Here is a 15,705-nt window from a genome sequence, read left to right on the forward strand (position 1 = left end):
CAACGCACGTAACTGAATCGTCACCGAGTCAAATCAGCGCGTACAGCGCGTCGTAATTGCAGCCTCCGCGATCAACTTCAGAAACATTTTCAGAGCTAATTGCGGAGGCCACGCTCCGCTGTGCTGAGTACGGTGAACGCCACCTAGGTGGCGTTGGTAGTGCTTCTTGATGCCAGCGTCCCTTCGAATGCTGGCATCGAGGCGTCGTAGTGCTGAGACCACCGAAGCGTTCACTGTCGGTGCGCGTTAGTGTCATAATGCAGTACTTCTCTTTTCTGCTCGTAGGCGGCGGCACCGCCCCGAGCAAGAGCGCGGGTACACGGAGGAGTGTTAGATATATAAGGCGCGTCTGTGTAGCTCTCTGCAAATGCGTTTGTGGCGCAATGGGTTCAACGCTCGGCGATCTATCGTCGCGGACCGAGAGGTCGTGGGTTCGATTTCCAAATTTTGCATGTTTGTGGAACTTTTTCTTCTGGTTTGTTTCTTTGTATTATGTTCGTGTACACTGTAAGCTGACGTATTTCCGTGACGGAAATACGTCAGTGAAGTCTTGGTGGACCCCGGCATAAAACACTTTCGTGTTAAAAAAGTCTAATCTGGAAATAACAAACATTACGTGAATTATGTGACAGTTTTGCACAAGCCAATATATGTCTCGGCGAAATCGTATCTGGCTAGGCGAAATCGCCTGTGTGCAGAAAACTATCATCATCAGCAATGGCTCGAGCGTCGTCGTCTTCGTCCACAGCGGGCACGCTGGCGCCCCTCGGTGCAACCGCGCGAACGCTCGTGCCATTGCTACCGCGTTCGTCGTCGTCGTCGTCTGCCACAGCTGGCTCCGTTGCCGCTCATCATTCCAGCGTAGAATTTCACTTCTTCTTCTTCTTTTTCTTTCTGGGGTTTTACTTGCCAAAACCAGTGTTCTGATTATGAGACACGCCGTAGTGGAGGGCTCCGGATTAATTTTGACCACCTGGGGTCCTTTAACGTGCACTACAACGCAAGCACGCGGGCGTTTTTGCATTTCGCCTCCATCGAAATGTGGCCGCCGCGGCCGGGATTCGATCCCGCGATCTCGTGCTCAAATTCCACTTCTCTTCTGTCGTCGTAATGGGGAGGCCGCGTTTACGGGGGTATGAGCCATTGCTTAATGAGGTATGAGCCATTCAATGTCTTACGTGACGGACAGATTTAATTTTGAACCAATTTAATTTCGAAGAATCGCAAGCGGCAATGATGGGCGGATGCTGCTTACCACGCCACCGAGCAAACTCGAGATATCGAACGCAAGCGTTTGTGGTTCGACAACAATTTGTACCTCATCAGTGTGATCCACTCCGACGAACAGTGACACACTGCCTTGGAAGTGTTGAATGCACATTAGGCTACTAGGGGAGAATACCTTGATTAATTTAGAGTTTGCGGTACGTTTAAGGAATCTTTAATCAAGGTGAAACTGCCTGTGTTCAACACTGCGAACGGGTACGTATACCCTCCATTTGTTGTGATGGTGATAAGCTTCGCTTCTCAGCCATCTTCACGGAGTGGGAGGGCCGACGATTTTTTTCCTTCTGTCCTCGTTTCGGATCACGCAGCGCACGTAGTCTTAACTTCAGGCTGTCCTTTGTTCTTCCGCCGTCTCTTTTTTTCCCTCTCTCTCTCTTTTCTTTCTTTTTTTTTTTAACAGCTTGCTTGCTTCGATTTTCTAAGCTGTTGGATGCCTCCTTTCTTTCCCGCCCGCGAAGCAAGAATCGGCGCTCGGGGTGCCAGACGTGAGGCCCTAAAGGTCATGTTCGTTGCCTTAGCCACCTCTCCTTTCCCGCGCGGCCGAACGAATGGGCGCCGTGCGCTCTTGGTACTCTGCGGAAGCTCCGGCACTGAGAAAGAATGCGCTACGTAGCACGACCGGGGGTCGACGTGTGTTGTTACCGGTGATGACGGGCTTCTGCTTTAAGAAGCCTGAAGCATCATCCTTAGCTGCCCTAGGCCCGGCATTTCGCATACGTGATTCCCGAGTGCTCGCAGGTACAGCGTTTCTTGACGGTTGATGGCGTCGATCGGAACGTGACGACGGCTTCTGGAGCGCTATGACGGCCTTTGTTTCGCCCCCGTCACGTACTTAGTCGTCGAAACAGACGGCGGCGGGCCTGTTTCCGAAACTGCGTTCGAGCTTGCGAAGGGGAACTGAGAGATGTTCTTGAAAGGCAGCGGATTGAGGCACGGACACGCGGCCACGAGCGGCTTTATTTAAAGCCTAATGGAGATCAAACAAAAAATATGGCTGTACATCTGTTTGCAGTTAAAGGTGATGAAAACAGAACAGGAAAGACAGAATACAACGAAAAAAAAAATTAGGGAAATGTACTCCAGCTGTGTGGCATGTGTAGTGCTGTCGATTTGAATTACGGCCGGTGACACACGTATCTACCTTCTAAAAAACCAGCCAGGCATGATACTGTAACCAAGGGAACCTTGTTTGAAAAACTAACGGCATGAACCAGTTGCTACGAAACTTCTGTAATTTCTCGGCAAGTTAAACGCTATGGACTTCCGCTATTTTATGGAATTGGCACGTAAGAAAAGAACTCTTGTTCTTCATTACATAGAGTCTTACTACTCGGGAAAAGTGCATTGTTGCGAATGGTGATAATTTACTTGGATCACCAATGTGACGCGCTCTTTCGCCTTCACACCTGATTATGTGCCATTTGATGTTGCACAATCCCAAAACATTTAAAGAATTCTTGAAAGGAAAAAAAATGTGATGCGGACATAGGAAGGGGGAGGCTTCATGAGTGAATCAAGACATTGCATAAATCCGTGTATCTATTTATGCCACAGGAAGCCCGAAATAAAAATTATGCGATTGGCAGAATAGAGAGACGACAGTCAAGAGAGCCTTTCAAAACATTATGCATCCTTGCGCGGCGTACATTCCGACCTAGTGTATAACTTTCTGCTTGCCTCCGACTGTCTCATGCTCACACCACTTAGATTGCGTTCAGTGCGGTTAAGGTTCTTTGCTGCCGTTCTGGTAAGCTTCACACTCGCCGCTTCGCTGCCTTACATGCGTTCGCTTCCACCTGCAGTGTATTATTGCGACACCAATTATACGGATGTTCGAAGAACATTCATGCCGTCGGAGCCGTCGTCGAGCTTTTCAGCTATTCACGGCGCATGCGTAGCACGCGCGCGGAGGGTTAGAGGGTCTCCAGAGACGCGAAGTGCATTTTGCTGCAAAAAACGACGGAGCGACGTGGACGCACCGTCAACGCTGCGCTCAGTCCAAGGAGGTTTGAAAAAAAAATTCTTGAGTGGAGCTGCTGTCTCAAAAGTACAGTGGCCATTCTAGCCACTGTATCAAAAGAGAAATTGGACCGCCTCCATCTTACCATAGGCAAGCAATAACGTTAGGAAATAGCGCAGAATACACGAAGCGTTTTTTTTTTCCACTCCGTGCTGTTTGAAGATCGTTAATTTGGTCATGCAGATGTCGTTCGACGTCTTTCTATCTGCCACTGGTTTCAGAAGAAAGCCTTAATGTCTTTTCAAATTTTATGGCATATCATTATAATAATGCGCAGCCAAGTGTAACATTTTAAGCGGAAACTTAGAGCTTTTAATTTCAAATGAGCCTAACTTTTGCAATAACAGACTAAAAGTACGTGAGCTGTGCGCAGATTTCAGCTGTTACGGCCCTCTTTCAGAGTAGAAGTATAGGCAAATTGTGGCTTCACCTCTGCTTGTAAGAAACTGCGGGGGCTGCCACCGAGCATCTTATTTAAAACCTCCTTGGCTCAGCCGCCTCGGTGGCTGAGTTAAGGCAACGTTCTCCTTCCCGTTGCTGGCGTGAGCGTTGTGCTTACGCACACTATGATCACACTATAGCGTTCCTGATGATACGATGTGTGTTTATGCACTATTCTGAGCGGAACGGGAAGTAAACGTCAAGTTAGGGACGTATTCTGAAACGTTCCACTTCGGCGATATTTCTCTTTTAGCCTTCAGATGCGCGCTGATTGGTTGGTTGAGCAAAATTGAATGACGTCGGGCTCAACCAGCCAATCGATCAGCGCGCACCTGAAGGCGTAAAGCGAAATATCGCCGAAGTGGAACGTTTCGGAATACGTCCCTTGATCTTATCTAATATTTCACATGGCGCTGGCTAACGCCGACAGTTTGCCGTCGGTGATGTCTGCAACGCCCATTGGCGACGCTCCTCACCGCGGCAGAGTTCTGAAACGCCTATAAGCTGCCAGAGCGCTGTTATTTCTGTCCAGCAGTAGTTTCCTTGCTTGCTGTGTCACGCCAACATGTTGCATTAGCGTGTCTTTAGAACACCGTCCGAGGAGTAGAGCAGTGTACGGTATTACCCATCAGCCCGGGACCTGCCCGCGCGCCGGGCTTGGGCCAGGTAAGCAAACTTGAACGCGGGCTTGGACCGGTCTACTGCCTATATGAGCTTCTGGCTCGGGTCAGGCGTGGTCTTCACTCGGGCCTATATATTAGGCTCAGTTATCGGAATCACTTTTATTCATGACAGTAATTAGGTAGGAGTTAAATATATATATATATATATATATATATATATATATATATAGTGAACGAGAAGAAAGCTAACCGAGGGGCCCGATTTTTATTAATCATAAGAAGCCAACAAACAATGACACCAAGGACAAAATATGGGAAATTGCTTGTGCTTACTTATTGAATTAAAGAAATGATAAATTAATGGAAATGAATATATATGAAAAAACAACTGGCCGCAGGTGGGAAACTATCCCACGTCTTCGCATTACGCGTGCGATGCCTTACCATTGAGCTACGGTGGAACCGTTTTCCCATCCACTTTCTGGGCTACTGTAACTAACCCTGGGAGTGTTAGCCAGCGCCACCACTCACAAACCTACGTGGCGGATGTGGAACAACATCATTTCTGCTGCAGGTGTCACGAGTACGTGACGCTATATATATATATATATATATATATATATATATATATATATATATATATGTGTGTGTGTGTGTGTGTGTGTGTGTGTGTGTGTGTGTGTGTGTGTGTGTGTGTGTGTGCAAGTATCGAGATCACATACTTAAAAACTGGATTGAGACCTGCTATTATGCTATTTGTAACTTCGCAGGAGCGTCGGCAATAAAAAGTGCCGCCATTAACAGAATTTTGGTGAAGTGGTATCTGCTGACCGGTCTTTGAGGAACCAGGGACAGGCAAGCCACGGCACAGCAGCGATACATTCCACCGATTAGTGTACTTTAGCTGCGCCCCTCGGTCTCTGGCAAAATGGTACCAGTGTCCACGCGCGCACATCTACGCCCCCACATTTTTCGTCTTTGTGGCACTGGGAAACTCTGGACAGCGTTATTCGCAGGATATTAATACCCCGAATTCCTTCAACAGAGCTTCGCGCGTAGATGCCTGACAGACGAACCGACGTTCCAATGCAGGTGGCGAAACGATTGACAGCGACCCCGCCAGACTACAAGGAAAATCGCAACTCCCGATGCGACGTAAGTCGGGTAGGAAGTTGCAGCGAAGGACGAACTTCCAAGAGTGGCGAGACGTCACACGGTCGAAACAAAATGGCGAGTTAGGCTGATAGTTTCATTGCGATGGCTTCGAAGAGATGAAACGCCTGTTTGAGTTGTGTAAGGCTCAATTAACAATATTTTCTAAACTTTCTTCAATTGCCGACAGCATTCTTCGCATAGCAGCCGCAAACGAAAGCAGTAAAATGAATTTCAGTTCCGATGGTTACATTTTTGAGGAGCAGAGTACGTGCTTTAAGCAGGGTCGTTGGGTAGTTGTTTGTTCTGCACAAAAAAAAAGGGAGGGGGGAGGGGGAAGGGTGCACTTTCTACCGAAGGGCGAGGCATTGAAAGCGATACCAAGGTTTGGTTTGGTATAGTGCTTTTTGAAAAGTTTCTCAAACAGTGTTAATTCTAAGGATACCTGAGGGCATTATGTTGGCGTGACAGCACGCGAGGAAACCTCGGCTGCGCAGAAGAGACAGCACCCTGGCAGATGTTAGGCATTCCGCACACGCCACTGTATGCACCACGCAAAGCAGGGACGCTAGTGATTTTTCCCACAACGCTCGCGTCATCAGCGGAAGGGAGAGCGCTTTCCCTTGCTCCGCTGGAGAGCCGATTGAGCTGAGCGTAAGGAAGCTGGTTTTAAGCATGTGGATGCGTCAACTTGAAAGAACAACGAAGAGAGAGATAGCGACATGTTGCCTCTTTCTCTTGTGCAATATTGCTCTCTAGAACGGCGTACTTAAATTTCCATTCCCGCCAATTTCATTTGCTAGCAATATAGCATTGTGCGTTGCAATAATTCACCGAGATTCAAGAGCGAGATGAAATGGCATGCGGCGTGTACAAGAGTAATGAACTATGCCTTCGCCATGCGTTGCTGTGCAACTATCTGGCAAATGTAGCATGGGCGTCTATGCGTATCACACAGCAACGCGCGAGCATAATCAACAGAGGGCGTATTTTTTTTTTTTACTTGTTCATTTGTCACCCACAAATCCAGTGGAAACCTGACACAGTCAAATATGTCCCTAGCAAATAATCCCTGTGTGGCTGGTGTCTTCACAGTAACCGAGAACGGGACCATGCTTCGTTTAGGCTCAAGGGCTTACGGGTCCAACAGGGCCTAACCGGGCCTGGCCCAATTCTTAGGGGCTCGGGGCGGGCATGGGTCAGGAGCGAAACCACTTAAGGCTTGGACCTAGCCCGGGCCAGAAAAACTGGCCCGTGCAGTGCTTTACTGAGAAGATAAAGCTAAATCTTGCTATCACTCTCAATGTATTGCCCTTCAGGTGAAACTGCCGAATTTTTCCGTGCACCACAGATTTCACAACGCTACGCCACTACTTGACGCTGAAATACTCACAATCTTTCAGCATCTAGCACTCAAACAATACTAAATGTAGTAAAACACCAGATAACACCAGATGTCCTTACTGTGCGCTATTTCCGAATCAAACCACAAAATTGGCTCCGCCGCATAGACGCTCTTTCTGTGAAAAAGCCAGCTTTAAGGTATTCATTTTGTACACTGGCGTTCACGTGCACGCATTCAAGGATTGCATTTTAGCCATCTTGCAATTACCATACTCAGGCGCTCGACTATAGAAACCACTTGCGTAGCTATACTCAGTGAGTTACTTCACAAATATATTTGCTGATTGATGTCCTCGTTCAGCAAACGCAACATCTTAGCAACGATGCCTTTGGAGCAACGATGACAACGTAGCAGAAGTAATTGTTTGGTGCTACCACTGGTCTACTATTAATTGAATTGGTTTTTCACAACGCAGCTTTAATAAGAGCACTAATACAGTGAACTCCCCTAGACGTTAATACCAAATATACGTGATAAACTCGAATAACTGCGGTATATGTTGCCTCTGTTTTTTTTTTTTTTATCTTTTTTTAACTTGTAATTACTGTTGCCCCCCTTACTCAATGCCCTTCAATGGGCCTGTAAGGTATTTTGAATAAATAAATAAATAAATAAATAAATAAATAAATAAATAAATAAATAAATAAATAAATAAATAAATAAATAAATAAATATAACGGGGCGTTGTGAAGGAGAATGCAGGTCTCCGTGCTTGGCAAAATTCACCGTGAAAGAAGGATACAAGGTGTCGGAGGAGTTGACAATGCTTGCATGACTTGATGCCTGTTAAACCGAGCACCAGTGATTTACAAATACAATGGAAGAGTGGGAAGAATCGGACCGCCCGTCGACGCCTCCGCTTCGAAATTTGCAAATTTGCCATTTGGTTCGTAAACAGTCATTTTAAGTCGAGGAACCAGTGCGAATAAACTGCTCTCTCTCTCTCTCTCTCTCTTTCTCTCTCTCAGAACTGTGCGATTAAGTCTATTATTCAATTATTTGACAAGCATGTATGCGTACTTTAGTACGAAAAAATGCTATAGATTCAGGCAGAAAGATCCGTCCAAAATCCTCAGTTGGAGAATAATGCACATTTCCGCGTGCAATTTTTACGCGCATGTTTTCTAGCGTGATGGTAAATACATTGTACTGGAAAATTGAGCTGTACTTCAGCATTCGACGGGCACCGCACGTACTTGTCATCGGTCACTCACTATAAAAAACTTGCGCACAAAGCAGCAGCGGTGCGCAATATTGGCTACGACATAGGTAGTTTGCACTTTGCGTAGCTTTACATTTTGGTAGGAAACCATGTTGCATGAGTTCTACGTGTACTTAGAATTTGATCTCATAAACATTTCTGCATTACTTTTTTTTTCTGCGTGTCGATGGAAATTAAGTGCTTCATATAGGTGCCGAATTCTCACTGTTTACTTACATAAATAGAAAAACAATATGCATGTACTCGAGCATTATTTTGCAACATGAACCATCGCAAATGGGTTTTACTTCAGTTTGGGCATACATGCGTGTGCCGAAAAAAACTAACACGCTTTCTAAACACTTTTTTTTTATGGGTTGGGCAGTTACGCAAGCTTGAAAACAAAACTGGCAATAAAAAAAAGAAGAAAAAAAAACGTTGGCAGAAAGAATGTTGCAACTTTCGAACAGTCGACATTTGTGCGACCCTTGAAACACAACAGTGGCAAACGCACTTTCGCGCATCTAGCGCAGCTTGTATAGGGAGGGCTAAGCCTGCGGCACTGGTGCTCTCCGTATGGCCGTCGAGGGTGTTCAGGACGCGCCGGTGATGCGGCATCATTTGGAACAGCGACGGGGCCAATTTTTGTGATCCGGCTCTCCCATTGAAAGCTCAGCCTCCTCTGAGCCATCGCACTTCGCAGGGGATCCCGGGGATTTGTTTCGGCTTCGGCGACGACGATATTCCGCGGGGACGGTGGAATCTCGCGGGGCCCATCTTGAAAACGCTTTCGGTCCTTCAGGAGGGGAGAGTATGACGGGGGTTGCCTTACCTAGCATCTTCGCTTTGATGCGTTATTGTCTCGGGTGGCTCCTGGGAGAACGCAAAAGGACTGTGAAAAGGAATTGCGCAGCCCATTTCTGTGACGTACGACAGGCAAATACAGCGACCTGCCGATGTGAGTGTCCCCCCCCCCCCCCCCTTTTTTTTTTTTTGTCCTGCTTTGATTACACGCTCATGCAGTGTTTAGAATACCGGCGTCGTATACAGGCTCTGAATGTGCAACACACGACCCCTACGCGCAGAACGTAGCGATTCTCGTTGTACAGTGGATGTTTCCAGATCCCTACTCACATCTCACGTGGACGAGCCTCCTGCCTTTCACTTTTTCTTTTACGCTTGGTCGAAGCTCTGCACACGAGTCTCAAGTCATGGTGTTCGACTAAAGTGCATGTGTATCGCACGAGTCTTGAGCATGTGTACATTGCAATTGCTAGAGCGTTATTTATTGTTTATGACGCGTAAAGTGCTTGTAAATGTACGGTGTTTACTAATAGCGGTCGTTCTCCAGGAGACACTATAGGTATCTGTGCGAATTGATATACTTTGTGCGGCTGTTGTCGTTACCGTAGCTGCGCTATCATGTACTTAAACTGAGTAGCACCGCAAACACTGTTGCTGTAGAATGAAGCATATAGCGTCGACTATGATTGGTGCGATCACCGGCCGGAGGGAGAGTAAAGGTGCAAGGAAACTCTATCACGTTCTGATGGAGGTTACAGCGTTGCTAGATTTAACCTCGCGTACTATTCAGTGACTTCCTTTGCATGTGTGATGTTGTTTAATGTGGTCGTCGTGGTGGTGTAGCAACATGCGGGGTTATTCTGGCATGCTTAGCCAGCAATTGTTACGCCTGAGCATCTCGTACGTTTTTGGCAAAGGTGTGTCACCAAATTTTGCCCAATTCTGTGTCTCGAGGAAAGGCAAGCAACAGTGGTAGCACTCTCTTCCTGATTACTGCGGGCCCTACAAGGGATCACTACATCTTCTCAAGGCGTCCTTAGGATAGGATAGGAATAAATTTTATTTGTCCAATGTTTATGGCTGTTGGTGCCCGGGGCTAGGCTGCCAGGGGTCCATCGCCGAAGAAAAATCTTAGGACATCGCATTTTCCGGTTACAATATTGCTGTACGAACGGAGATCTTGCCTTATTATTGTCTTTGGAAGACAAGAATTGGGCTTGCGTAGTAACATTTCAGAAATAAAATAGCGGTGGGAGGAGGGGGTAATGTCAAACAAGCGACTTGCTGCTGAAGACAAATCGGAAACTATTTTTTTAAAAACTTAGACAATTATACACGCGGAAGCGTGCAAATGTTCTCTCATCCCAGAGTGAAAATAACTTGCAGCGCCAGAATGCGAAATAAGCACAAAGAACTAGCTAAAATTAAATCCGAGAATGAGTATGCATTTAACTGTGATGAGATAACAGCTCCATAGGTCGGCAAAATAAGCGGAACTGATTCACACTCAGTCACAAAATATATTTTCTGCGTCGGGCTCACTCGGGCTCTCCAAAATTCTCTTCAACTGGGCTCAGTTGGACTTAGACTCACCAAAATTCTACTCAGACGGGTCCACTTTGACTCAGACTCACCAAATTTCTCCTCAGCTGGCTCACTCATGCAGGCTCGTACTCATGGGCCAATCTGAGCCCGAGTGAATGGACTCATGAGTGAGTTGGCCGACCTATAAACATATAAACAGCTCTGACACTTTGTGTGTGCCGACACCTTACACTTCCGTGAGCAGTCTGCAAGTTCCGGAACAATACTGGTTCTAAAATGCTCTGAACACTCAGGCTGCGGACAATTCATAATTTACATGGTTATCGTGACACAATCCTCAGAATAACAGAGAAACAAACGTACACGAGCGGCGCTGGTAAGGGGACTACAATTTAAAAAGAAATCGTTTTGCGATATTTTTGGCGCTGGTGGTATAGTCGTTAAACAAACGGTCGCTGCTTTTGACCAGGTCAGCCCCGTACAGTTTTTCGTTTCAGAAGACACAATCATTAGTAAAGAAGGAGCGCCTTCCGGCCCGTGCAGGTACCGGAAAAATTGTGTCGCGTTCCCCTTGCATGTCATACTTTGGCTCTGCAAAACGACATCACTTGGTAGACTGCTAACGTGACCCCGACATAACTATAACTGCTATAGGTGCAAATGGAGCAAAATGACGACGCAGCCGAAGCTACTGCGGCTGCAGTGAACGATGCAAGGTCCAAGACGTTGTTCGTTAAGTGTCTTCCAGTTTGACCTCTCTACGTTCATCCCTCGGGACCACGACCGGCTAGATGTTCCATGCAGGGTCCTACCACGGGACCGTTAGTTAGTAGACGCGTCCCGGGTCCTCAGTAGAGTACGGTACCGCTCGTTCTTTTTTTTTTTTTTTCCTTTCTCGAAGTGCAGCAGTGCTAGCGGCGCAGCGACGGGCAGGCAGCCAATCGGCGTAAGCACAGTTGCTCCCCGTCGGAAGCGCTTCTTTAAGAGCGTCTGGCACGGCGCTCCCTTCCAGGGCCTGCGCGCGCGCCGAGCAGAAGCCGGCGGGGGCTGTTGGGGCCACTCTCTCCCGCCTGCTCGGGCTCTTCTCCCACTGGCACCGTTGCTGTGATGGAAAGCACGCTAGCGGGAGACCGGCGAAAGCGATGCAAGAGGAAGAGGACGAGGAGAGCCCGGGACAGCCGCCGCCCTCACCCTAAAAGCATTCGCGTATTGATTGGACAAGCTCTCAGCGCTCGAGCCGCCGCCGCCGCCGCCGCCGCCGGGCTGCTTGCTGCCGGTCTCGCCTAGCGTCGACTTGTCTCGGCTAGGCTCGCTTCTGAGCTGGCTTTGTCTTTCCTTTTTTTTTTTACGTATATACTTTGCTTCCATTCCGCACGCTGTGTCCCGGACGCCGGCTCGCACTGTGTCCCTAAGTGCAGCCGCCGTTGATGTGTGTAACATTGTCTTAAAGGCGCTCGCGTTTCGATGGTTGTCGCCGAGATGTCATCATCCGAAACGCCCGTTTGCAGAAGAGACAAAAGTCCCTCTCATTCTCTGTTGCTGTCCCCCACTTTGTACTTCCCTCCTGAATTTTTTTCCATATCAACACTTTTCTTTTATTTAGAATATGATGATCACGTACTTACGAAACCATCATCAGTTTTCTTTACGGTATTATATAGCGCGTTCTTTTTGTAAAACTTGTTTAGTCAAGCATGTTGTACTGCGATAGCCGCTTTTGTCTATGCAGGCTCAAGCCGAGGACGGCAAATATGGCTTTAGGCATTAATAAGGTGTTCGTTTTCTTCTTAACTCTACATGTTTGTTTGAGTACCTCACCCAGTACGATGTTTCATACCAGAACCTCAAAAATATTTCGTAACAGCAACATATTGTTCGGTAATGGTTGCACCCGATTAATGCGTTCCAAAGCTACACGTAGGTAAAAATCACGTGCTGTAAAGTGAATTTTCATTAGCGCTAGTTAGTCTTCATCGGCAAAGTGAAAGACACATTTACCTTCCCCTTTAATATAGTTGAGCTGAATAATCGGTTTGCGAAAAGAAAACCTAAGCATGTGCGTAAACCTACAGCAATAAAAGATTTTTTTTAACTTGTTGCAAATTGCATCTTATGAGTATTCAGAGAGCACAAGGAAAAAAAGAAGCCATAATAAGTGACAGACGCGACTCATTGGTGATTGCCCATATGCGTCACTCATGTTCACTGCACGCCATTTCTTTTCTTTCGACGCTACACATTTTTACTGAGGTAAATAGTGCCATATACTATGACGCTTACGCACGCTGTGAAAAGTCTTAGCCCGTATTCAAAAAAACTTCTTTCGCTAGAAGTGGTCGTAAGACAAATGCCAGCTGATCGCGTTGATGCACCTGTTGTTAATACAGGCGACAGGAACGACAATGTTTGTGAATTTAGTTCTAGGTTTACATGCGCCGTAGAAATATCGCGGATGACTATCTCAACTAAGACGATCTGAATTACTTGAGGCACTGAAAATGTCATCAGCCCGAAATAAAGTAATAAAAGCGTGTTTACAAGTCACTGGAAAGTGGTCCTGTTGGTATGCATCCATACTTTCAAAAAAAAAAAAAAAAAAAAAAAAACAGGAGAACGAATGTTTTTTTTGTTTTGTTTTTTTTTTGGCTTTGACTGGGTGAGTTTGGGGAAGTTCGTGTTCTTTTTAAATTCAGAAAATGCCTTTTCAAACTTAGCACATGTCTTTTGAAAAGTTAGCACATGTTTTGAAGTTTTCTTGTTTTCCTTCTTTAAGTTAGCACATGTCTCTTGCTCCTTCAAAATTCGAATGACAGGTATGTGTTTGTTGATTGATTTTACGTTTATCCTTTTCAGTATATCGTTTCATCTCTCGCATTTATCTCGGATATCCTGTTTAAACTGGCGGAACGAAACAGCACGTTCACGTTTTCTCCGCAAATTAGCGAGAACACCCTATTCCCACTGAGCCCCTGGCAACTTCTCGCGTTACTTTCCTACATCACTCGACGGGCTGTTTCTTGCCCACCAGCTCGTTCTCGCCAACCAAACGAAATGCGCCTGAGTGCACGCCTGAACAAATTCCACTTTCCTTGTTCCGCAGCAAAAGAAAAATTACGTATATGTAAGAGCACACACGCGCCACTGTGTCCCAGACAATCGGAGAAGGGTGTACGCGGTGGCGCAGCAAGGGCAGCGCTGAAGCAGCCATGTGAGGAGGAGGCAGCGTCCAAATCATAAGGAAAGGCCACCCCCGGCGTTGTCACCCGATCCGCGGTTCCTCGGCCAAAGTTTGCGCAAGAGGCCAGTCATCCAGAACGAGCCGGCGCAGCGGATGAAGCAGCAGCAGCTAGAGAAGCGCACCCGCCGTTCAAGCTCTTCGCTGTCGTCACTGCACGCCGTCGCCTCCGTCGCCGCTCTCTCGCCCCCCAGCGCCGCGCGGCCGTGGTCGTCGTCGTCGTGGCGAACGCTGCCGCCGCGCACCCATTAGCCTGATTGCGGGCGAGGAGGGAAGCGAGGAGGCCGAAGGGAGGTGGCTCCGACGCCGTGGGGCAACTCCGCGCCTCGCGGTAGCTTCCTTATTCGGCTCTCCCCCTTTGTCTTTTCTTTTTTCTTACGTTTTTTCTTTCTTTCTTTCCCATTTCCATTGGGTAGCGCCTCCGCTCGCTCATTTCTGCAGCTATCTTTCCATCGACCTTATTTCCTGCTCCTGTTATACCATCGGGCCTTTTAGTAATGAGCGAACTCTTTCTCTTTCTTTCTTACTCTCAATCGCCCCCTCTTCGCTCTTACTCTTACCCTGTGGCCTCATCTTCCGCCTTGGGGGTCTCCTTCCTTCATTCCTTCTTTTTCTTTCTTTTTTTTCTCTCTCTCTCTTTAACATCCGCGGCCGGGAAGTTTGGGTTTCATCGCGGTGGCTCGCGTGGGATCTGCTGCTTCGGGGTGCGACCCGCCCGACGAGGCTCGTCTGGCTCCGGGCCGGTCGCGCCAGTCCTGTTTCGAATCAAGACCCGTGACGCTGGCCCCGGAGAGGCGCAGCAGCGGGCCGCAAGCGGGATGCCAGAATTCTGTTTCTCGCTAACGCGCGCATTCGCAAACAAAGAGGAAGGCGCAGCGGTAACCAGAACGCAGTTCTTTGTGAAAGACGCCGGCATCGAGCGGGACGCTGCTCCAAAGGGCGCGCCTGGCGCTTGCCGTGCCGCCCACTCCACTCGCTCTCACCGCGTTCTCTTAACTCAAGCTCTGGGGTTGCTTTGTTTCAAGGAAGCCGTCTTCTTGCTGTGAAATGCGTGCCTTCTGATGTTCGGAGGCGAAAGGCAACCCTGGATTGAATGGGCCAGGCTCCTGCTTCATCCGCCACGCTTCCCTTTCTTCTTCTTGTTTCGTCGTTGTTTCGGCGACGTTTTTGTCATTTTTTTCGGTATGGAAGCAAGTGTCGCGGTATTTTTAGCGTTAAGTCTCAGTCATCGCTATTAGTTCAGGTTCTGCAGAGACGTTTAGCTGTTTACATCCACACACTTTTATTCGTCTTATAAGCTATCAGTCTGTTTTGTGCGAGTATGCTCCTACTTTAGTGCGGGAACTGAACTCGTTTGAAGTTCTTGTATGCACACACGCACACACGTGCGCATGCATGCACGGCTACGCATTCACATACACAAAAGGAAATCGGACGCCGTATAAGAAATACTATTTCCTACTAACTTAAACATGCACTTTATTTTATTTATTTGTTTACTTTTTCCTCTGTTACGCACGTGATGCGACTTTATTTCCGTCTGTGGGGGGAAATCTTGTGATCAATCAATCCTGGAAGCCTCCAAGTGCGAAAGTTGATGTTGAAGGAATCTATTACTTTGCCTTTATGCGCTAACTGGATTAAATAAAACCGTTTTTTATTTTGATACACATGAATGCAGAAATCAATTCAAGCTAAAATAGCAAACAGCTCTTTGTTCAAAGAACAACACTTAATATGATACAGCAAAGACAAAGAATAGAGTTAAAATTGCACATTACTAAGGGAACGCAGCACCAGTGTTATACAATAGCACACTTCTATATTATTCTCAAGAAGTCAGTTTATAAGTTCTGATTATTGCGTAAAATTCTTTTGGCTTGTGCAAACATGTCGCATATTTCACGTAATGTTTGTTATTTCTGATTTAAACTTTTTTTTTTTCATGTGGCGCAATATGTCAGTTTACGTTGCACTTAGGCAAATCGTGTG

The sequence above is a fragment of the Dermacentor silvarum genome, chromosome 2 (genome assembly GCF_013339745.2).
Source record: "Dermacentor silvarum isolate Dsil-2018 chromosome 2, BIME_Dsil_1.4, whole genome shotgun sequence".
Lineage (NCBI taxonomy): Eukaryota > Metazoa > Arthropoda > Arachnida > Ixodida > Ixodidae > Dermacentor > Dermacentor silvarum.